Consider the following 23,556-nt stretch of genomic DNA (forward strand, 5'->3'; position numbering starts at 1 on the left):
CAGTAATGTACTATATGTACCAAGTGATAATTTTTGAACTTTTAATTCAAATCATATTATTGAAAAAAGATGGAGTAGTTGACATTGGTGCTTTTCCATTTATATTTAATTTTCCCTCTTCTGGAAATATATTTAGTTTTTACCTCCTTGTTCCTGAACTTGCTTTTGTTTTCACTAAGGAAATATGAGAATAATGTGTCACCTGTGGAATTATAAGATAGTATGTGGCATTCTCTCTCCCAGAGACTCCAACATAAAAGATGAATACTACCACATCAGTCTGAGTTTTAGAGTGAGGGAATATGGAAGAGTCTTGCTCCTCAGCTAGCAACAGTTACATAGCATAAGCAAGAAAAAAATATTTGATGTCAAAAGTCACTAATATTATTTGGGAATTGTTTTTTTCTGCTGCATAACTTGGCCTACACTGATTTGTGTAGATATTTTATTAGTATATCTGGGGAGGTGGGCGTAGAGTACAGGGTAAAGGATGTAAATATGGAATGCTGCTTGGATTCATATGCTAGCTCTGAAATGACTTGCTGGACATCAGCATGGGAATTTTACCTCACTTTTCTGTGCCTAAAATATTTCAACTGTGGAATGAAAATAACAATAGGATTTGTCTTGAACTGTTGTTGTAGTGTTTATGATTATACAAGTTAACACATAGAAAGTACTTAATGCTTTAAGCATGTAGCAGCACCCAGTAAATATTAGCCTCTATTCTCTCCACCCAGAAGAACTATGATTTTTTGCATTTGCTCATGTTTAAATGTTACTTGATTATTACTCATAACTATCAAAATCAAGTTAGAATTTTAGTAATTTATTTTTTGAAAAGTGACTTATCCTTTGATGATGTATATGTGATATCTCCCCATTCAACAGAATGTGTGATAATAATAACATTAGCAGTGTAATTTTGGGTAGGTCATTTATTTTGCATTTCAGTTTCCTTTGCTTGCAAAAGGGTATTCACAGTAGCAGCTACCTCACAGGCTTTTATGAGGATTAAAATATTCAAAATATGCAAACACTATCTGACAATGAGAGTCAAAAATGTTAGCCATTATTACACTGCAGAATGATTCAGAGATAGAATATGTTGGGGAGGAGACATATGGACCTTGGTTTTTCTCCTCATATCCATAAGCTGAGCAAAGAAAGAGCACTATGGATTAAGAACCTAAAGTGATTAAAGGCATGTAGACTTGAGAGTAGAAATAACATAGCCTGTTTGTGGAACAGCAACAGAGATAAATCAGGCTGCAAATATTGGATTCAGATTTTCTTATATGTGTTTTCTTTTATGGGAATTGTTCTACCATACTTTTGATACATAAAAAATAGAAGAAAATGAAATAGAACAGAGATTTTATAACTCATTAGGCAAAAATATATCTGAAATATTTTGAGACAGGCATTTTAAACTCAATAAAATATACAATAAGATATATTATGTAACTGAAAGAAAGAAACGTCATAAAGAAGGAATACAGTCTATTCCAATTACCAGAATGGATTATTACTCCAGTAGGAATAATTTTGTATAGATAGCAAAAGGGAAAATATTTTTAAAATTTATTTTTAAATAAGATATATACAACTGCCTCTTCTATTGATGTAATTTATTATTTTACTTTTTTACAATTAACCCAAAAGAATCACTTAATTTTTATTCTTCAGAAATCGTAACTGCAGCAAGTTAGAAAACAGTGAAAAATAAAAAGAAATTAAAAAGATAATCATCAAGAAAAGCAATCTTTTGACTCTTGATTCAAACTGTTTTGAAGCATTCAAAACACAGGAGAGAAAAAAGAATTGCAGTGTAGGTCAGATGATGTTTATCTGAAAAATGTTTCTTACAATGAAAGAGCAATGAACAACCCGGGACACTAGGTTTGCCATTCCATTCCAGAGGAATATCATTGTTGAGAATGGCAGAAATGGAAAGAGTTATATCTTTCTCTTTCCTTCATTCATTTTTATTTTTTTGTTTATTTATTTTTATGTTTTGTACCAGGGTGCTTTTACCTAGTACTAAGACATCCCCAGTCCTTTTTTTATGTATATTTTCTTTAGAGACAGGGTCTCACTAAGTTGCTTAGGGCCTTGCTAAGTTTATGAGGCTGGCTGCAATCCTCCTGCCTTAGCTTCCAGAGCCGCTGGAATTACATATATAAATTTTAATAGCAGTGAAGAGCTATTTTGAGGAAATGATTTAGGCTGTATAGATTAATGAGCATGTCTCCCTGAAAAATGTTAGAAGGTAGGACATAAAATACAGATGTTTCACATGAAACACCTTCTGCTATGTGATGTAAGCTCACAAAAAATTTTGGAGATCTGACCTGTTACTCTGGAAGAGAGGTGGATGCTCAGCATACAGGGATCCTTGTTATCTGAGCTTCTTAATCCCCAGAACCTTTGAGATGCTCAGTAGAGCTTGACATGAGGTAAGGTCTTTGATTTGTGTGACTCTAATTTGACAATCCAACACTCTATTTTAGCTCATCTGTATTCAATATTTTTTCATTAAATAGCAACAATACTTTTCCAATGTTTACACAGCATTCTGTTAGATGCTTTTCACTTTTAAAATATTTTAATTTTTTAAAAAATTTTGCTTTCTAAAGCTTACAATCAGGTAACAAAATATTGGAACAGTTATATATAGTTATATCTATGCATATATAAAGTTTGACTCATGCTGAAAATGTATTTTTGAAATTTACAGTATAGTTTTTAAGAGTCTAGGCAATTTTCAGTATCCTCTCTTTAGAATTAATGTAGCTATAACCAAAAGTCAATCAGTTATAGAGATTTTTTTAAGAACATAAATCATAAAATAAAGTTTCATAAAAATTTTTACTGGAAATAGAAATTAAATCATAAATCTACATTAAAATATTAATTTCTTAAGAAATAACTAAACCATGGTAAAGAAATTAACATTTATTTCCACATAAAGTTATTTGTTATGAAAGAGTTAAACAGCAGTTTTTTTTCAGATCAGAAATCTTGTCAGCCTTATTAAGAAGAAAGTGCTAGAAAGAGCCTGAGTATGAAGGTATGACATTTATTCACTCTCCCCAACCTTTACATTCAAAATTTATTAGTACACATGTCTTTTAGACTGCTTATGAAAATTAAACTACTAGCTATTTTCCATATAGGAGTAATGGAATCCTTCATCTTTGGAGTCATATTTTCAAAAACATGGAAACTTAAAAAAAAAACAAACTAAATCTTAGAGTGACTTATAGGCAGCATTGTTTTACCCTTGCTGCTACTAATGTTTTCCTCCATCAGAATCAAATTAGCATTCACTTGCCATCGTTTTTCCCCAGAGTCAGGAAACTTGCCCTTTCTTTTTTCTAAGACTGCCTATGCTTCCCAACCTGTGCTCCTCCTAATCAAGTTCCTTTTTTACAAAGACAACTTTAACATGAGAAAATTCTCATTTTGTGTGTGTAGTGTGTGTGTGTGTGTGTGTGTGTGTGTGTGTATACAGACTGACCATGATGTTTACAAATTAAAGATGCAAACAGCTTTCAGATAGTAAAAACAGTCATCATAAAATATCTTATTATCCTTTGGGCCTCTGTTGATTGACTTCTTGTAATGTGCATCCACATGCAACAAACCATAAAATAGATGGAGAAAAGCTTTTAAAAAATAGAGGTAAGAGGAGATGATAAAGGATAGAATTAAAATGATGCTTATATTTTTCTTCCTTTCTCCATTTTACAGCCTGTTTTATTCTTCTCCATTATATAAATCAAGATATACAACATGTCGTTTGGAACATAAATGACATTCTAATGCTCATTAGTATGAAGAACGATTCTTTTGAATGGAGGAAACATATCAATCTATTCACTGACATTTGGGCTTATTTTAACTAAATATATCAAATGAAATTAACATATGCTTGAAAATGAATGCTAGTGTTACTGTTTTGTTTTTTAAGGTGCCAACATATCACATTGACATTTACTGTTACCAAAAAGGGCATCAAGTGAGATATAACCCTTTTTGAGAATTTTTATATGAGAAATTAAAATTTGATGGGGTTTCATTTAGAGAATCAAATAAGGAGAAATAAGAATAAAATACAATGTGAAAAGCATACCTATGTTAAATCTGGAGATTCCTGCCTTTGGTTTTAAGTTAAACATGGAAAGAAAACTATTTTGTTTTGCACATAAATATTTAACACAAAATCCAATTAGGTAATTAAGGAAAATTAGTAATTTTGAAAACTTCAGCAAGTAAGACTACATGTCATAATAAAATTATACACACACACACACGCACACACACACACACACACACACACACACATATATATAACATATATTAGAGTCTCATTTAAAACTTAAAACATAGCTATATGTCATGAACCTAAATGAAAATTTTAAGTACCTACATTTAAAAATATGGTAACAACATTTAATAAGTTTATATTTAAGGACATGACTAGATAAATATTCAGAATGAGTTAGAATAATGATAAAATATATTAATGATTATTAAACGTACTAGAAATTGTGTCCATGGTTTTCCTTAATTCCTTCTCTATTTGAATAAATAATTCCCCTATTATATTATAAAATAATCTCATTAACACATATATTAAAGACCTTAGTTTGGCATAGCAGATATCATTCACATGATAAATGTTTATCATTGCAACTTTCCATAGTCCATAAAGAACATTTCAAAGAAATCTAACCTTTAATAATATATAATATAACACAAAATAATACATATGTGCATATATAACCAATACATACTTTCAACTGCATTCTGTAGTCATACAACCCATTGGCATTTTGAAATCAAGAAAACAAAACAAAACCCTGACTTTTGGTCTGGACAATCTATGGCTTTCTCTTGTTGGAAAAGTCATGTGAACTTGAGAAGGGCACTATACCTTTTTAAAGTTGTCTCTTTATTTGGAAAGTCAAGTTGCCTGATCTTTTACTTTGATTTATTGACAGTGAGAGCATTTTGAATGAAAATGCAGGCATAATCATAAAGCGTAATGTTTCCTTTGATCAATAAATACAGATGACGCACTACCTACAAAACCCTCAGATATATCCTCATTTCTCTCCTCTCCTTCCTAAAATAATTAACCTGTTTTGTTATAATAATAACTCTTACAACTTTTCTAGAAATAGTAGCAACAATCATGAATCCCTGGTTTTATCCACATTTTCTGTAATGACACAAAAACTTGCAAAACAACATTGTAATATTTAATGGAAAAAATGTATAGTTATATTACAATAATTATATAATAAACATTGCAAGAAAAGTTGAGAATATTTCCCCTAGAAATTGAAATCACTGACCCATAAGCATGCTCACTGATGTACATTCAGCATTGGTTCCAAAAGGAAGAAAGGGAGAGACGGAGATAGTGAAAAAGAGGTATATAGAGAGATCGTGTCCAAAACAGCAGCATAAAATAGTTTACTGGTATTAAAAAGCAGTCTTGAAATTGTACCTATGAGGTAGTTGGCTTATTTAGTCTGTATGACAGTTTATGTATGACAGTTTATGCTACCTTGTTTTTGTGAAAATAGCATTCTTGACTTACTCCTCTTGCAAATATGTTTTTATCCCCGTAGCCTAGTCAAAATATCATATTTGTATTCTTTCTTCTGCAAAAGACTATTGACCATTGAAATTAATCAACATCTTTATCTGGCAAATGTTTTACTTAAGATGATGGAGGTTTGCATTATCTGCACTAAAAAAAATCTCATACTAAAATAAGACAATTAAAAATGAGATAAAAATAATAAACTATGAAAACAATTGGAGAAATAAAAAATGTTTTTGTATCTTGGATTCTAAAAGGATGCTTTAAGGGGTGAAATCAGCAAAAGCACATATCTTGTGGTAGTATAAATAAATACATTTATAGTTTTATTTAATAGCATGGTTTATGCCCAGCATCTGATTATTCATATTATATGTTACATAATAACTCAAATAATTCAATAAATTGTGTATTTCTGAATGTTACCATCATGAACCATGGCTATTTCATGGCTTGTATGTGAAATAGAAAATGTGCTGTCCTGTCCTGAGCTCTTTGGCTCTCCTATTGTCCTGCACAGTTCCCACAACAGTGAGTCATTCTGAAGTGCCTTGCAGCCACCTGGCTGTTTGATAACTAAAATGAGCTATTATAGAAAGGCAGTAAACAGTAAACACAAAGAAATTGGGGAGCAATACCAAGTTCAGGATACAGACATCCTTTTATGACACATTAAAGAACATCTTTCAGTGTGAGGTCAGTAGCCAATAAGCATTTCTTCAACTCTTTAAGGTTATGAGTAGGATTTCTTTTTTTTTAAATATATACTATAGTTAAGACTCTTCAATACATATTCCATTTGAAAACACTATTTTTATATTAACACAAGAGAAAAGAGGTTTCAAATAAATTAGTTATTCAGTAGGAATTTTCCCACTAAGATGGGAGAAACTAAGGCAATGTTTTCAAACTAATCTACTCTTCATAGAATACATGATGAAAAAAATGAAAACTATCACCAGAGAGACAAATGATATGAATGAGAAGGTTGAGTAATAACATTTACTGCCAAGTGGAATATTACATTTTAGAATATTTGCATATAGAAGTAATTTCTATATAAAAGTATATTTTTGTTTTTAAAATAGAATAGGAATAAAACAGACATATATTAGTTGACTCTTCATCAAAAATTTGTGTGATTATTTACAAATACAAAAAGTATAAAGTATCTGGAATGAAAACATTTTTGTATCACATATTCTGAGAAACAGTTAACATATAAAATAATAGAAATATTGATTTTACTCATTGTTTAATGTCACAGATTAGTAATGCATTTCTTGTGGTCAAATAATGATTTAACCTAGGTTGAAATATGTACTGGTTTAAATAAAACTTCAGTGCATGTAGGATTCCACAGGGCCTTGAAAAGAAGAAAACAAAAAAAGAAATGAATGATAAATTAATAAAATGAAATGAAATTTTAAATGAAGATTTAAAACTTTTAAATAAAAACAGACCAACATAAAACCATTGTTAATGATTTTTCTAGTAAAAATTATTATTATTTGTAAAGAATATATTAATAATGTTTACAAACTCCCAACTTCTAATTAAATATATTTTACTACAAAACATAAGATGGAAAACAGAATAAGCAATATTTTATTTCTTTGGCTTTGTATGTAGGTTCAAAAATAACAATTTCACTCAACTCTTAATGCATTCCTCAAATAGAAAACTTCAAGAAAATTAAATAATATGTAAATCTCACAAGGCTCTCCTGATATTTCTGTAAAATACTGTTACCATTCAAAGTCCTAAATACAAAACTCCAAGAAATTTTTTTTTTATCTTGCAGGAATTATTATTATGATCCTTAAATCACTGAACTTCATCAAAACTGTAACAGGTAATTAAAACAATTCAAAATAATTCACTCTATTTTTAAAAAGAATTCCACTTTGAAAGGTAATATGTATGAAAAGAAATACAATATCTAAGAAGTGAATAGTATGCTGCCCACGTGCATGGAATGTGCAATTTTTGTTGGAGAAATATAAGTGAATATAGGAAAAAATGAATCATCCTATGTAGCAGTAGGTTGTCAAGATATAAGACATGTCAATATTTTAAAAAGAAAAAATGCATATGTCTGGTAAATGTAAGAAGGTAGGTCAAATATGACTGAAAGTTGATAAAGGAGATAAAATGGTTAAAAAATAAAGTCCAAACAACTGAAACAAAGAATAGCAGTCTTTACTGAAGCAGTTTAGGTGGAAGCAGTTTTGTTTGAGAAGAGCAAGAGATAAAATCACATAAATAGTAAAGGGCAGTATTCTAGTAGTCATGCATGCTGGTTAGAGGAATGTGGATTGTCTTGTAAAGCTTCCTGAGAAATTTTGTATGTGTGTGAGTTTAATTACAAGCACAACATGATGTTGTGTACTTGTGTTCATTTCTTTACAGGTTTATGTATAGTGCTGTGTAGATTGGAATAGACCTGTAAGTAAGAAGACAAACTAAAACCAATGTGAGGAAGCCCTAAATCGCCAGGCACTACTGGAAGGCCATCATTCTTGGTGACCTGATTTCCGCTGTCAAGATGCTCATTGTGGTTATGTGAACTGCAGCTCTATCTCAAGTGCAAGATCCTTAGAAAGGTATTCCTGAGCTTTTCTAGCCCCTTCTGTTCTCCCTTGTTGCTCATAATCTCACCTTCTTGCTTTCTATGTTAATGGTCCTTATCACTATGTACAATTCTTTCTTGGTCTCTTTGATTATTTTTCATTGCTTGTCTTTATTCACCATAATAAGAGGCTTTTGTAAACAGGTAACTTGTGTGTCTATTGTCCACTTCTATACTATCAGTTCCTGGACCATATTTTTTGTGACTATAAATGACGAAGAATGATATACTCAGGACCATAACCACATGTTACACACAGAGGTAGGTGTGTATTTGAAAACCAAACACATTCTATTTTTAAAATACAAAAACCTACAAAATAAAAATTATTTAAAAGTTAAAAGACTACATAAACATTAAGGTGATGCCTATTATTCAGTGTCTGTTGTACACATGTAATTTGAATAAATGTGAAAAGTCAGAGGGAATATATCACTCTATTCTTTTATGTAATTTAAAAATCAGGATACTCAGTTTCCAGTACATTTCAAAGTTCCCTACTATTCATATATTACATAAAATTTTAACCTGAATCCATCTTTTAATATAATTGAAAAAAGCTTGTAGAATGAAGGGAAAAATGCCATAATGGGTTGAATGTGTTCAAAGACACAAATATCACTAAAATACATGATACTAACATTTTTCTTTCTGTAAAAGTTTATAATGTTCTAGGATTGGCCACATAAGAAGGGTGAACAAGTATGATACTTCTGTGTTATTTTTAGTTGCCAAAATATGAAGAGGACTTCAAGGAAATATTATACCTTCACTAAAGAAAATAAACAGCTTTCACTGACTACTCCATATTAACAATGATAACTTGAAAAATAGGATTCCTTTTATGTTTAACTGCTCTGGGGATATTATAAATTAAGAAAATCAGCCAAAAATAAATTAATATTTGTGAGCTTTAAAGTATAATGCATTCAATATATTTTCATATTAGATACTCTCCAAAAATTAGCATTTATTTTTAATAATTTACTTTAGAAGACTCAAATATTTGTTTTCTCAAAAATTAAATACCCATACAAACATAATTTCATATTCCTTATAGCAACAAGAATTTGCTTTTTAAACAATATATTTTTACACTGATATTACATTTTATTATTTTAAAGGTACATATGTTCATTGAAAAATGTGACAAAAGAGGTAAGCATTAAAGGAGGAAACAAAATACCACCAAACAGAGATGATCACTATACCAACCTTTGTGTATTAATTTTTACTTATTTTTTCCAAAATAAGACCATATAGTGCAAGATGTTTTTTACATTACTGTACTTGGGTGTTTCCCTCTCTCTCTCTCTCTCTCTCTCTCTCTCTCTCTCTCTCTCTCTCTCTCTCTCTCTCCCTGTAATGACCTTTATTTGCCCATGTTAATAAGTTTCATCTAGTAGCAATTCTTGTTACAATTTCCTCAAATGTCCAACAAATACATGTTACTATTGGACTGCCCAACTCCAGATTTAGTCCAGGACTGTGCATGTTTTTAATTTTCCTGTAAATAGGGAAGGCTTTTCCTTTAATGGGAAAACTTCTAAGTCCTAAGAAAAATGGGAAGATGTGCCATCAATACCCACATAGCCCTCACCTAGTTTCACTAAAGGAATCCTCATGGCTGCTTTCTGTGAGCGTGTGTGTGCATGTGCACATGCATGTAGGAGGCTTACATTTGTCATTTTGTCTCTTCAATCCAATGGAGAAAGTTACCTGATTTTTAATAGCATTTTCTTTTAAAGGGGTTCCATATCAGTTGTTTCACAGAATTGCAAATCTTTTATCCATTCACCTCTGGGTTTGCTTCATGCTCAATGAAAGTTAGGCTTGTAAACATGAAATGGTTTCAGGACAGCAATTTTTAGCTATTGCTTTAGAGTCTTCCAGTGGACAAGGTTAATGAGTATGTGAGCTTTTGAGTGTTTTTTTATGTTTATTTTAGTATGTGAAAAAGGGAAAGGTGGAAGAAAAACAACTTTTAGAAATGTAGAAGACCACACAATCATATCATCTAAATCATGCTTATTTTATGGCGTATGTAAAACATAAATTCCTGTAGTTCCATATTTCAAAAGTCACAACAGTAAGCTATACTTCTGATGTTATCGCAAAGAAGAAAAGTTTGTCTTTCAGACTTAGTGTTTGTAACTTTCTCATTAATTACAAAAGACTTCTACGTAGCTTTTTGTTTGTTTGTTTGTTTGTTTGTTACAAGGGTTTGAACATCAGGGTGCTAAACCACCAAGCCACATCCCCAGTCCTTTTTTATATTTTATTAGAAACAGGGTCTTGAGGAGTTGCTTAGGACCTCTCTAAGTTGCTGAGGCTAGCTTTGAACTTGGGATCCTCCTACCTCAACCTCCTGAGCTGCTGGGATTACAATATAAAGCCATTTATAAAATTGTTTTTCCCTTTAGTGCTCTCTGATTATTTAAAATTCATCAAATTGTAATTTTTTATGAAATCATTTTGCATCTTTATTTTGAAACATTAATTATCTAAACATTTCAATGTGTTTTTTCCCCCTAAAATCAAATCAGATCTTTCACTGGCAAAACATCTAAACCGTGTATTCTTACATCCCAAAACATGAATCAAATATCTGAAAACCTTTTTGATGAACAAAAACAATTAAGGGGGTAATTCTCTTTACAGAAATTATCCCTTTTTGTGTTCCTAAACAAATCCCCAGTAGAGTTGTCAAAGAGAACAGCGTTCTACTAAACAGGAAAGCTGAAGGGAAAAATTAATTAATTAAATTTGACAGCTCACTGAAACAAAGGCTCAGCCATGACATAGCAGAGAAGCCAGGAATCAAGAGTAGTGTGAAAAAGAAAATAACTGTCATACATGTAACATGGTAAATTTGGTACTATTATTGTTTTAGAATGTCTGATAGTTTTAAAATTATTGCCTGTTGAAAGATTAATTTTTCTAGAGTTAAATTTGACTATTGTCTTTAAAATAAGCCACTTTAAAAGTAATTTTTATCAAGTATTATGAAGTTGGGCCATAAATATGCCCAGTCAATAGCTGTATAAATATGGTTTAATCACATTAAAATTTAAGCAACCATTTTACACATTAATGTGGTATGATCTTTTTATATTCATAGACAAATTAATAGATTCATGCCTAATAACTTCTATAATATGAACAATACAGCAAATAAAGTAGATTTTTTTGTAGTCCTATGTCATATCATACAGTTTTGTGTGTCTTTTGTACTTGTTTATTTACAGAGTATGCATTTTGATGTACATACATTCATGCACACACACATATTTGAGGTAATATGAAATATATATATCAAATACATATAATTTGAAATGATACAAATATATTTCAAAAATACATATAATTTGAAATATACAAACATATTTCAAAGACAAATTTGCTGTTGCAGATTTTTCTGAATATAGACCATATCCAAAGAAAATAGCACTTTTGATCGCAAATAATTCATATAAAATGAATCCACAGGGATTTACTTTAAACTTGTACCTGATCAAAGTCTTTGAACTATTTAATACCTATTCTAATTAGCTATTATTGCTTAACATACCATAAATAGGCACTGAGAAATTAGGAATCAATACTTTGTGTTTTTCCCCCAAAGAGGAGCAAAACTTCCTTCAGAATGGCCTCATTATGCAATGCCCTTTAGCACACTATTTACTGAAAAAACTTCTAAAGTCAAAGGAAATATTAGAATATTTTGGAATTAAATTTAGATTTCCTATAGAAGTAGAAGTCTATGATTTGGAATTAGACAAACTGGGAAACATTTCTTTTCAATGAATATATATGTTTTTTCCCCTCTATTACCAATACTACCACTAAATCAACATAGTTTCTGCAAATATCAATGGTTAATAGTTTAATCTATATAAAAATATTGTTGTATGTAGACTTTTAAAACACATTTTTAATCTACAAATCATAACTGCATACACGTATGGGATAAAATATGGTGTTTTGACATAGTTACACAATGTGGAATGATTACATCAAGCTAATTAACATATCCATCACTTCACTCATCCTTTTTTTGTGATAAAATAATCTTAGTTATTTTAAGATATACAGTACATAGGGTTGATTATGCTCTCTCAGCTGTGTAATTTCAAAACTTATTCTTCCTAACTGAAATTTTATACATGTTGACCATCAACTTCCCTATCTTCTCCCTTCCCTGTGTGCTTTCATTGTTTCATTTTAATGAATATTTTCATGATTATAAAAACTTTCATAGTTGACATCTAGGCTTGCTATTTTTTTTTCCTACAAGGATATCAATCATAAATTCTCTTAACAATATGTTGACAGTTAATTGGTACTCATTCTATGCAGTCATCACTGAATTCAAGATATGGAGGCGCTCCAGGGAAGACCAGGCTTCAAAGATAAGAGTTAGAAGCTCCCAGTGTGATGCTATAAGAGCAACCACATACTGACACTTGTGTTTTAAAATCACTGGTTGCTATGATGATCTGCATTTCATGCAGTTTTCTAAATTGCATACGGTAATCATTTCCAAGTAATTGTTGGATATAAAAAGTAATATAGAATGATAATATAACAGCAATATCCTCATCTGTATGATTTTTTCTGAATAAATCAAAGCATTCTGATTTGTCATAGATATTTAGTACTGTGAAAACATTAATCATTTATTTATTAGTTCATGTCACTAAATAACTATTGAGTTATTTTCATATTTGTGTACTTTTATTAGTACATCTTACAATAAGAAAGTACTGATATACAATGAGGTTGATTATACATTTAAAGGACAGTTGGCCCTCTGCATCCACAAGTTCTGTCTGTACAGATTCGACCAACAATAGATCATAAATAATCAGAAAATTTGTATTAAACATATGCAGATTTATTTGTTTATAATTCCCTAAATAATACAATTTAACGACTACTTGCATAGCATTTACATGTTATTAGATATTATAAGTAATGTAGAAATGATTTAAAGTATATAAGAGGATGTACACTGAGGGTTTGAGTATCCCATGGAGGTTCTTAGAATCAATCCCTCTTGGATACTGAAGGACGACTATGTATATAAATTCAACTTTGCCTGCTCTTGTTAAATGGCATATTCAGAAGAGAGCAAGGTGAACATAAGTGGGAGGGAGAAAAAGGGAGGAGGAGGAGAAGGAAGAAGAGGAAGGATAAGAGGAAACAGTACAAAAACAAATAAACATATAAAAACAAATGCATATATGCTGTGGTTGATCTTGCCCAGCTTTCTCCTCAGTGCTTTTTCCAAGTGAATATACATCAAGGCCTGAGTGTCGTTTTTCCCTCAGGGGGCTGTTTTTTTTCAAGCATGAGTCTGTTGATATGCTGGATCCATTTCTAGGTTTAATAGTACAGAATGCATTTTTTCACACTTCATAGCCTATAAATGAAGCTGACTATTCTTATCTAGGGATGTGGCAAAGGTAAAGCAATCTGTTACTGACTGAGGGGCTTTGAGGAATTTTTATGTATCACATTACAATTTTTTAATTAAATAGGATTTTTACTTCACCTCCTTCAAATTTTACATATCATCCTCAAACCTACTAAGATCACCCTGTTCAAATTTGATCATTGTCCTGACCCCTACCTGATACACTCCCAATTATCATTTCCTCATGTATTTTTCTTTCTTACATCGCACAAACGTAAGCACTTTCTAATGTATTAGATAATTTGCTTATTTATTATATCATGCTTATTGTGTAAATATGCCCTTAGCAATTGCAAACTCCATATGGGAGTATGTTGTTTTGTTAAAGAATGTTTCTAAATACCTAGAGAAGAAACCAGCTCCTAGGGGAAACACAAATATTGTTTTGAATTAATGCATGAATAGATATTCAAAAGTGATGCCCTTAGAACATTACTTTCGAAAATGTATCCATGCATTAATTCAACAAATATTAAGCCTAGATGCCTGTTACATGTCTGTGGCATATAATCATGTTAATATTTTTAATGAATGTTCTTGTCTAAAAGTTATCTTAAATGTAATATGAAAGATAATGTCCAAGAGAAAACTCAGAAAATGTAGCTCAGTTTTAAAATTTGATTTTTTAAAATTTATAAAATAAACAGAAACGTCTGAGATAAATGAATATAAATAAATGAAGTATGTGGAAAGATTTTTTTCCCTAACAAATGCCAGGAAAGATGATAGCAATAAATGAAACTTAAATAGAAAGCTTTAATAAACCAGTTTATTAGCAGCTGGATGAGAGAGCTTTAATTGAAAGTGATTTAGTTCTTAGAATTGGGCTTAATGCAAAGGCTAACATAAATATCAGCATAACAAAAAAATAGTCCCTTCTCTATCTAATAGCTGATAAAACAATTGCAATAAAGCTAATCATTTTTATTTTTTAATGAATAGGACATGATAAACTATTTTCATATTTTTAAGAACTCCCCATAATACTCTGTGCCAGAGCACATGCAAAATTAAATCTAATAAAAGTAGTAGAGATTGCAAAATACAAAGAAAATTGCATTGAGAATTTTGTCAATATGGGCATTCATAAAGCATATACATTTTATTATTATTATTTTTATTTTCCTAACTTATAAATAGAAGCAATAATTATAAAACAAATCTTTTTAAAAATAGTTTTTATTTGTAATGGGTATAATACTTTTATTTATTTATTATGTGGTCCTGAGGATCAAACCCAGTGCTCACATGTGCTAGGCAAGTGTTCTACCACTGAGCTAAAAACCCAGCCCCTGTGAAGTAAATCTTATCACTTGGAAAGTACATTAAAATATTTGAAAAACAAACAAAGGAATAAACGTCCATTACAAAATTGATTCATGCTTTTTTTAGACCTGACTGTGTGATACCACAATCTGACCAATTTTAAAGGGACACATAAAAATCACTAATGATATTTAGACTAATATAAATTAATAATAATTTACTATTTAATGAATTATCTGATAGCTTCAAAGCACTTAAAAAAGGTGAATAATACCTTTCAAGTTCAAGACTAGTGAACATTAAATATCAGTGTAAAACACTAATAATAAAAGTTGATGCAATGAAAGTAGGAAATCTCTTTACTTAAAACTAGCACGCTTGGCTTAAACAGAATTTAGAGATTTTTGTGACTATTCTGTCAAAGTTATACATTAATTGAAAGGAAAATTTATACTTAAAAGAATAAAATTTATTTAAAAATCTTCTATAAAACCTAACAAGCAAGAAAAATACTATTATTAACATGTCAAATTAATAAAAATAGTGGAATTTTCCTACTCTCAGGATGTAAGTTTTTCACTATAGTATTTTGCCTATTTTCTCTCAAATATTCTAATCAAAAGTTATTTTCAGTAATTCAAGCTATAAAATATTTATGAATAGCATATGTGCTATGTTGAAGCATATATAGTTGATGCAATCAGAAAAATCCTCCCTGCCTGTTAATGTAATTTTATAATGGGCAACATTGCTACTTGACTATATCTATCCATCTTCCATCATGTTTTAATAACACAAGTGACACCTAAGAAATTATTCTTTGATCTTTCAATAAACTAAGCCTGAGCAGACAGAGGAAGGTGAACAGAGTTAAATTGGCATTGATTATTTAAGACACATTCATCATTTATTTAACAATTTTCATCATCACAGAAGTATTATAATTATGGGCCTGTGCTGAGACACTTTGTTTTATAAAAAAATTGTACTAGGTGCTTTAGAAATCAGAGCATATTGTACACTAACATTAGTTTCAAAACTCCTCATAAATCTTTTTAGGACAGAAGTTTACTGCACAGACCTTTAAATTTACTCACTACAGTGGATTTTTAGTGAGTAAATTTTTCTTTGTACCTTATTCAAAATGTGTAGCAACAATGATCTTTTTAAATAGTGATATTTATGATGACTCTTAGTCTCATGGTCTCATATATGCTAACATTTATACCCTTGAAACATTATCCTGAATGATCAGTAAAGAACAGTTTATGGGCAATATTGGCAGCTTTAGAAAGACGATAAGGGAATATAATTACCAGTCATAATGAACAAGATTTCTACAAGACTTTTCCTTTTCTTCTTTTAAGCACTGCTTTTAAATTATAAATAGATATGATGCATATCTATATATACTATATTTGTGAAAATTAACATTGAATGTAAAAATTGAATATAAAATTAAAAATGAAACATTAAAACAAGATTATAAAATAAAATTATAAAATCAAAATCAAAATATAAATATATACATCAAAAATATAAAACAGTATGAAATTGAATGATTAATAAATTTTTATTTTTTATGTAGAAATATTCAATAATATTTTAGAAGTATATTAAATGTCTTCTGGTCATGGGAGAAATTATAATATAGATGAATCACATACTTCCAAATAGTAATGTAACTCATCATTCTTAAAGTATTTTACATATTTATAACTTGTTTATTTAAAATATTTCCCTCCCCAATTTTTTACATACAAAATGCCCTATTAATAAAGTTATATCCACTTGCCTTCATACATTTTTATTTGTTGATTCTGATTAATATGCCTTTGAATTCATCAGTAGGAAATGTGAAACATGAAATCTTTAAAACAGATTCCTATTCTATTTTAAACAACTACTCAAATAATAATATAGACTTATATAAGTGGGTTCTTTAAAGACTCACTGCCAAGAAAGAATTATTCCTTAATTTAATACAGTCAAATACATTAAGCTGTTACAGCTAGAAAAAACTAATATTTTAGGAAGAATACTATTTTCTATGGTTTAATTTTTCATTTTTATTTACATGTTTAGAAATATAAACACTGTTGACATAAGAAATTTTGTAGAAATGAGAAAATTATAAGGCACAGATGGGCACATTCATAAGAGGCTGCTGGTAGCTACAGTGTTAGGATATAACAGTTCACAGCTTAGCTATTTCCCCAGAAGTATCATCCATTCCTCAGTAACCAATCCTCACATGTAGTCACTGCTAGTGTTGCATTTTATATTCATGTTCAGTCATTTAGGAAGTTAGAATTCAGTCTCCCAAACTTCTTTTCATTGAATGGATTAAAATGGAATATTTGAGTTGACATGCACAGTGTGTTTCCTTTTCCTTCTTTTAAGAACATATTATTTTTTACACAGAGTGTACACTCTCACAAAGTTTATGCGGTAGTGGGCAAATGACGTCACCTTTGTGGAATTCAATCAACTTACATAAAAACTGAGGGATTTGAAATAGATGGATTCTAAGAAAACCTGTAACACCTGTTATGTTGGAATATAATTTGGTGTGAATTATAGTTTCATTGTTCTTACTGAACAACTCTCTGATGTGCAGATGTGTAAATTCATGGGCTATTATTATTTCTAAAATACATTTGGATTTATATTCTAGATACTGATATACAAATAGGTATTGAAAAATTTTTCGGTAGGAAAAAAAATGTCTTCCAAAAGAGATAAATACTGAATAACTTGTAGTAAATTCTCTTCAAACTCCATAAAAAATATTTTCTTTTAAAAATAATAACCAGGATCAGTAACCGTGGTGCATGCCTGTAAGTAATCCCAGCAGCTTGGGAGGCTGACATGCTAAGCAATGCAGGGAGACCCCATCGCTAAATAAAACACAAAATAGGGCCAAGTGCCCCTGAGTTCAATCCCTGGTACTCGGCCCACAAATAAATAAATAAATAAATAAATAAATAAATAAATATCATGACTAACATCATTTCATTAATGTGTAATGCTAGAAATCAGGATGCATTGTGGTCACAAGATAAAACAGATATTTACATTAAAATCAATGTGATGGAAAAATTCAAACAGAAGCATAACTTTAATGGTTTTTAGAAAAAAAAATATAAAGTCTGTAAGTATCTGAAAACAATTTGTGTCAGAATTTAAAAATTTCTTTTTTTCCTTCAAAAACAAGTAGTTCTATATTAACTTTATTAACACAGTATATTAATGTAGTGTACAGGCAACAGAAAAGTAACAATCACTTTTATGTTATTTCATACAGTGAGGATACACAGATAATGAGGATATATATCTTCATAAAACTTGAAATTATTTCTGTTCTACTTATTTTGTCAAAAATACTAAAAATATAAATAAAATTTTTAAGTAGAAGAGAGGGTTCTCTCAAGTTTTAGATACAAAATGACAGACAATTCCTTTATTTTTTCATTGAAGGAAAGTTTAACATTATGAATTCAGGCAAAATATGAATTTCATAACTGTGTTTAAGAAAAGATGGGTATTCAGATCAAAGATTTTCACAATCACCCAGTGTTATTAGAAGCAATGTGTATTAAAACATGTTTTACTGTCCTATTTTGAGAGTTCAAGTATTTCACACTAAGAAAAAATACTTTTAATTAAATTACTTTCTGTTTCTTGCTCTGAAGTCCAACAGCCAAAATATAGAGTAAATTTCTCTGTAAAGGTGTGTTTCCTTTTGTGTTCCAGCATGTAAAAAATAATGTTCTTGGCCCTTGGTGATTGCAGACATAAGAATTTTATTAAATTGTTAATAAATAATATAGCACTTTCTTAAAAATAAATTGCACTAACATTCTAGTATGTATCTTCCACATGTCTGCAATTTCACAAACCCAAACGAATGTATTAGAGATGTTGGTTTAAAAACATTAATAACACATTGTTATGCTAGTTGGTGCCTGTAATTATCTTTTTTTAGTTCTGGAAGGTATTTGGGGATTGTTTAAGAGCAAAAGACGAATGGTGTGCCACTAAATCCTGTTAAATCAATGCATAGACACAGCAGCAGCAGAGGTAAATAAGCTGTGGAGGTCTGAATACCAATAAAGAAGATAAAAATGGTTTTACATAGCTACTTACATCAAACTTAGAAGTTCAGTCTGTGTAGATTTATCTACTCTTGAAGCAAAAGCCTTCTGTAAATGCTGAACTTTTCCCTGCAAAATGAAAAAAAAATAATTGTATTGTTGGTAAGTCATGTGCTTCTATACTAATAGTCCCCACTTATTAAAATATGATTAGTATGCAATTCATTATCTTCTCAATGTGTACAGACAGTTGGTGGTTTTCAAATCAGCCTAAATATTGATAGCTTTAATTTTCACATCACAATTATCCTACCTTAGGTATGTTTTCTTCTTTCTAGTCTAGAAGATATGGAGTCAAAGTCATAGTTGATTGTTGGACACAATTTGCTTGAATCTAAGACCACCTGTTTATATTGTTAGCTGTTTTTTTTTTCAATTTTTTTTAGTTGTAGATGGACACAATACCTTTACTTTATTTGTTTTTATTTTTATGTGGAGTTAGGGTTCAAACCCAGTGCCTCAAACATGCTAGGCAAGTGTTCTACCGCTGAACCACAATCCCAGTCCCTGTGTTAGCTGTTTTTTCATAACTAAATTGATATGATTTTGTTGATCTCATTTCAAAATATTTAAATTTCAAAGCATTTTCAATACATGAGAGAGCCATAGGATTCAATTTAGTTTGTGTTAAAATTTTTATGCTTCTTATTTCTCTCTAGGAATCCCTACACATTTGGAAGTCTGTCTTAAGGAACTGACACTAACCCAACCCTGTGATAACTGGGTAAGAGGAGGAACACATGGAGGAAGTCTGGGGTTTCATATTTCAAATGCAAGGGTACTAATTCTTGATCTATTTATTTAACTGGATTTTGGTGTGTAGGCTTCTTTTCTCATTCCAAAACCTTTACATAAAATAAAACAGGATCATGGACTTAATTATTATGTAATGTATTTACAGCTGAGAGATTTGTTCTCTCATGATCACATCTCATGTTGGGTTACTACTGTCACTCTTCCCCCTGCTACCCTCCTACACCTACTAAAAGTTAAACCTAGTGACTAATAAGTCACATCCCCAGCCCTTAAATTTTGAGATGAGGTTTTTCCCAAGTTGTCCAGGCTGGCCCTGAAATATCAATCCTCCAGCCTCAGCCTGCTGCAGTAGCTAGAATTACAGGAATATACCACCCGGCCTGGCTTCTATTACCATCCATTTTAAAAAGAGAGAATGCAGCTTAAAAAGTTTAACTTAAGAAAGTTCCCAAAGAATTTGTTTTAGACTAGCCTATGTTTAGACTTCACTTTTCCTTTAGGAAAATTCCTTTCATTTTCTTTTCTTCTGAATGCTTAACAAGATAGTTTTATAATCCATTAATGATTAAACACAAAGCAAAACAAAAAAAATTACAACTTACTTTCAATTTTCCCAGGATTTTCAGTAGTTACCAAAAATCTCAATCCAGAATTCCAATTACATAAATCTCTTCCTTCCCCTTTCACTTTTTCCTCCTTGCTTCCTCACTTGGATTCCCTTTCCCTCCCCTCCACATCACTCCTTCAGTTCTGGGATTTGCAACATTACTTGGGATTTTGAATGAATTCTCAATATAATTTAGGTAAACAGAGTTTGTTTTATTGTAAAACAGAAAAGAAATATTATAGGTACTTTTAATGTCTCGTACTTTCTAATATCCTTAGTCATAAAAATTCTAGTGCAGCTATTCAGACAAAAATGAAAATTAGATTAGACAATTCAAGATGTGATATGAGGTAAAACTGATAAGTGTCTGAAAAATTTTAAGTGAAAATGTGGCTGCATTGTCCAAATTAAAAGGAGCAGGAGGGCTGGGGCTGTAGCTCAGTGGCAGAGCACTTGCCTAGCATGTGTGAGGCACTGGGTTCCATCCTCAGCACCACATAAAAAAATAAACAAAGGCATGCTGTCCATCTACAACTATAAAAGAGATTATTTTAAAAAAATGAGCAGGAGCACATTGTGTTTATTCAGATGTATATTAGGAAGGGTGTTGGAGAAGAACAGGGAGAGTTAAAAAATAGGTACAGAAAGCAGTATTGTTTGCTATCATTGAAAGGTTGCTCAGAAAAGTTTGATTATCTATTTTTGAGGTAGATGGAATCATAAACATCTGAAAAATAAATTTCCATAAGTATATAAACTTTGTGTATGAATTTGAGAGCAAGAGAAAATAGCTAGGAAAAGTTTCCATTATGCTTCACCTCACATTTTTATTGTTAAGGGCTTCCATCCTAGGATAGGAATTGGAATGGTCTGGTAAAGTCGGCCTCCTTGGGCTGAGTAATGAGTCTAAGGAAATTCAAAAAATATAAATATAAAACTCAAATAGCTTCATAACCAATAGCCTGATCAAAGCAAAACAACAATAATTTTAAAAATACCTAATGAGGGATGGGCTATAGCTCAGTGGTAGAGCACTTGCCTAGCATGTGTGACACACTGGATTTGATCCTCAGCACTACATAAAAATAAATAAATAAAGGTATTATATCCATCTACAATACACACACACAAACACACACACACATATACATATATATTTAAATACATATATTTTTAAAATACCTAAATAAAAACAATTACATTTAGACACAAATAAACAGACACATTTTCAATCAAAAAGTCATTATCACTCTTTTTTATATATTTGGATTATGTATTATGTATGTATATGTGTGCCATATTCAAATGTGGAGAGTAATTATAAGCTTCTAATAGACAACTTAAGTAACAAAAATAAAAAATTTAAAATTAAAAATCTATACCCATAACAATATATATATATATATATATATATATATATATATACTTGTCTTTAAGTTTCCCTTTTCAAACAATAACAATATCATTGGGATTTTTTTTTCTTACTTAAGATCAATAAAACATATACAGTAAAACAAAGAAAAAAGACTATCATAGTAGTGTCCATGAAAAAAAAATTACAAAATGGAAAGAAAAAGAAATTTCATGATGTTATTTTTGATGATGAATTATTGTGTGATCTGAGTATTGAATTTTGAATGTGGAAATTTTGAATATTATATAATATTGCTACTTGAACAAAAGTTAATGTTTTTTCTTAGCAAATTTCCAAGTTATTTTATTTGAGATTAAATGTGATATAATAACTATTTGTACAAAAAATCCGACTATCATAAATAAATGCATAAAGCTAAAGAAATATGAGTTACACATTTACTTGATTATATTCACATTTTCTTTCCTTCTGTAATCTTCACCACTATAAATATTACTAATAATAATGGATTCCATTGATAGACTGCAGGTTTTATGGCACTGTACCAGCAAAATAAATAAATAAATAAACACATAAATATACATATATATTACTTGTTTACATAGTATTTTCCCACTTTTAAAGAACAGGAAATTTATTCTTAGTAAGATTAAATCAGTTCCTAAAGATCATACAAGACAGTAGGTGGATAAAAGATGAAAACCTTAAACTGTGGTGCCAGGGCTGGGGTTAAGGTTCAGAGATAGAGTGCTTGCCTAGCACATGCGAAGCCCTGGGTTTGATCCTCAGCACCACATAAAAATAAATAAATAAATAAATAAATAAAGGTATTGTGTCCAACTATAACTAAAAAATAAATATTAAAAAATATATTAAAATAATAATAATTTAAAAAACTGTGGTGCCCTTTCTATATTCTGACTCTGGAAAAGCTTTACAAATGTTCTGTCTCCAAATCATATATGCAAAGAAACATACCAGAGGTTTTTATAGTTATTTCACAGCCAATAATTATAGGTGGTTAATAAAGCAGTATTCTTGATATTCACCCTACCCATAGTCTTTTGGAGATCTATTAAGTTATTTTACTTTTCTCTGGAAACACTTTAAGATTACTTAATATTTACTGATGTATTTCCTTTAAAGGTTACAATTCCACAAAATACCCATTACTATAAATATGATCAGTAATGCACTTTGGAGCATGAATGACTATTTGCACTATTACACAAAATTGGAAACAAGATGTGAAAAAGCAAACAAGTAAAAACAAATTTTGAAGAGGCATGAAATCCTTTAACAGCAACGATATTATCAGTTTAAAGAAGAGAAAATATTCTGTTTAAGCTTTTAGAATAGGGTCAGGAGTGTGTATGTATTATACACTGGGTAGTGATAGAATCTGTCTTCACAATACATGCTTTCCACATAAAAAGTTGTTCTTTAATATCTCTTAGGATTTTTAATTTAAATTTCATCAAAAATATATTTCTATTGAATGCTAGAGGGAAAAAATAGGTACCACTGGCTTGTGCACATTTTACATTTGTATTTGTATCAAGCACATGGCACCGAGAAAGTATTGAAGAGGAGGAAATGTGACATAAACAAAAATCAAGAAAAAATCATGACAAGCTAGTGAAACTGATTTTTTATATTAAGCT

The sequence above is a fragment of the Urocitellus parryii genome (genome assembly GCF_045843805.1).
Source record: "Urocitellus parryii isolate mUroPar1 chromosome 10 unlocalized genomic scaffold, mUroPar1.hap1 SUPER_10_unloc_2, whole genome shotgun sequence".
NCBI lineage: Eukaryota > Metazoa > Chordata > Mammalia > Rodentia > Sciuridae > Urocitellus > Urocitellus parryii.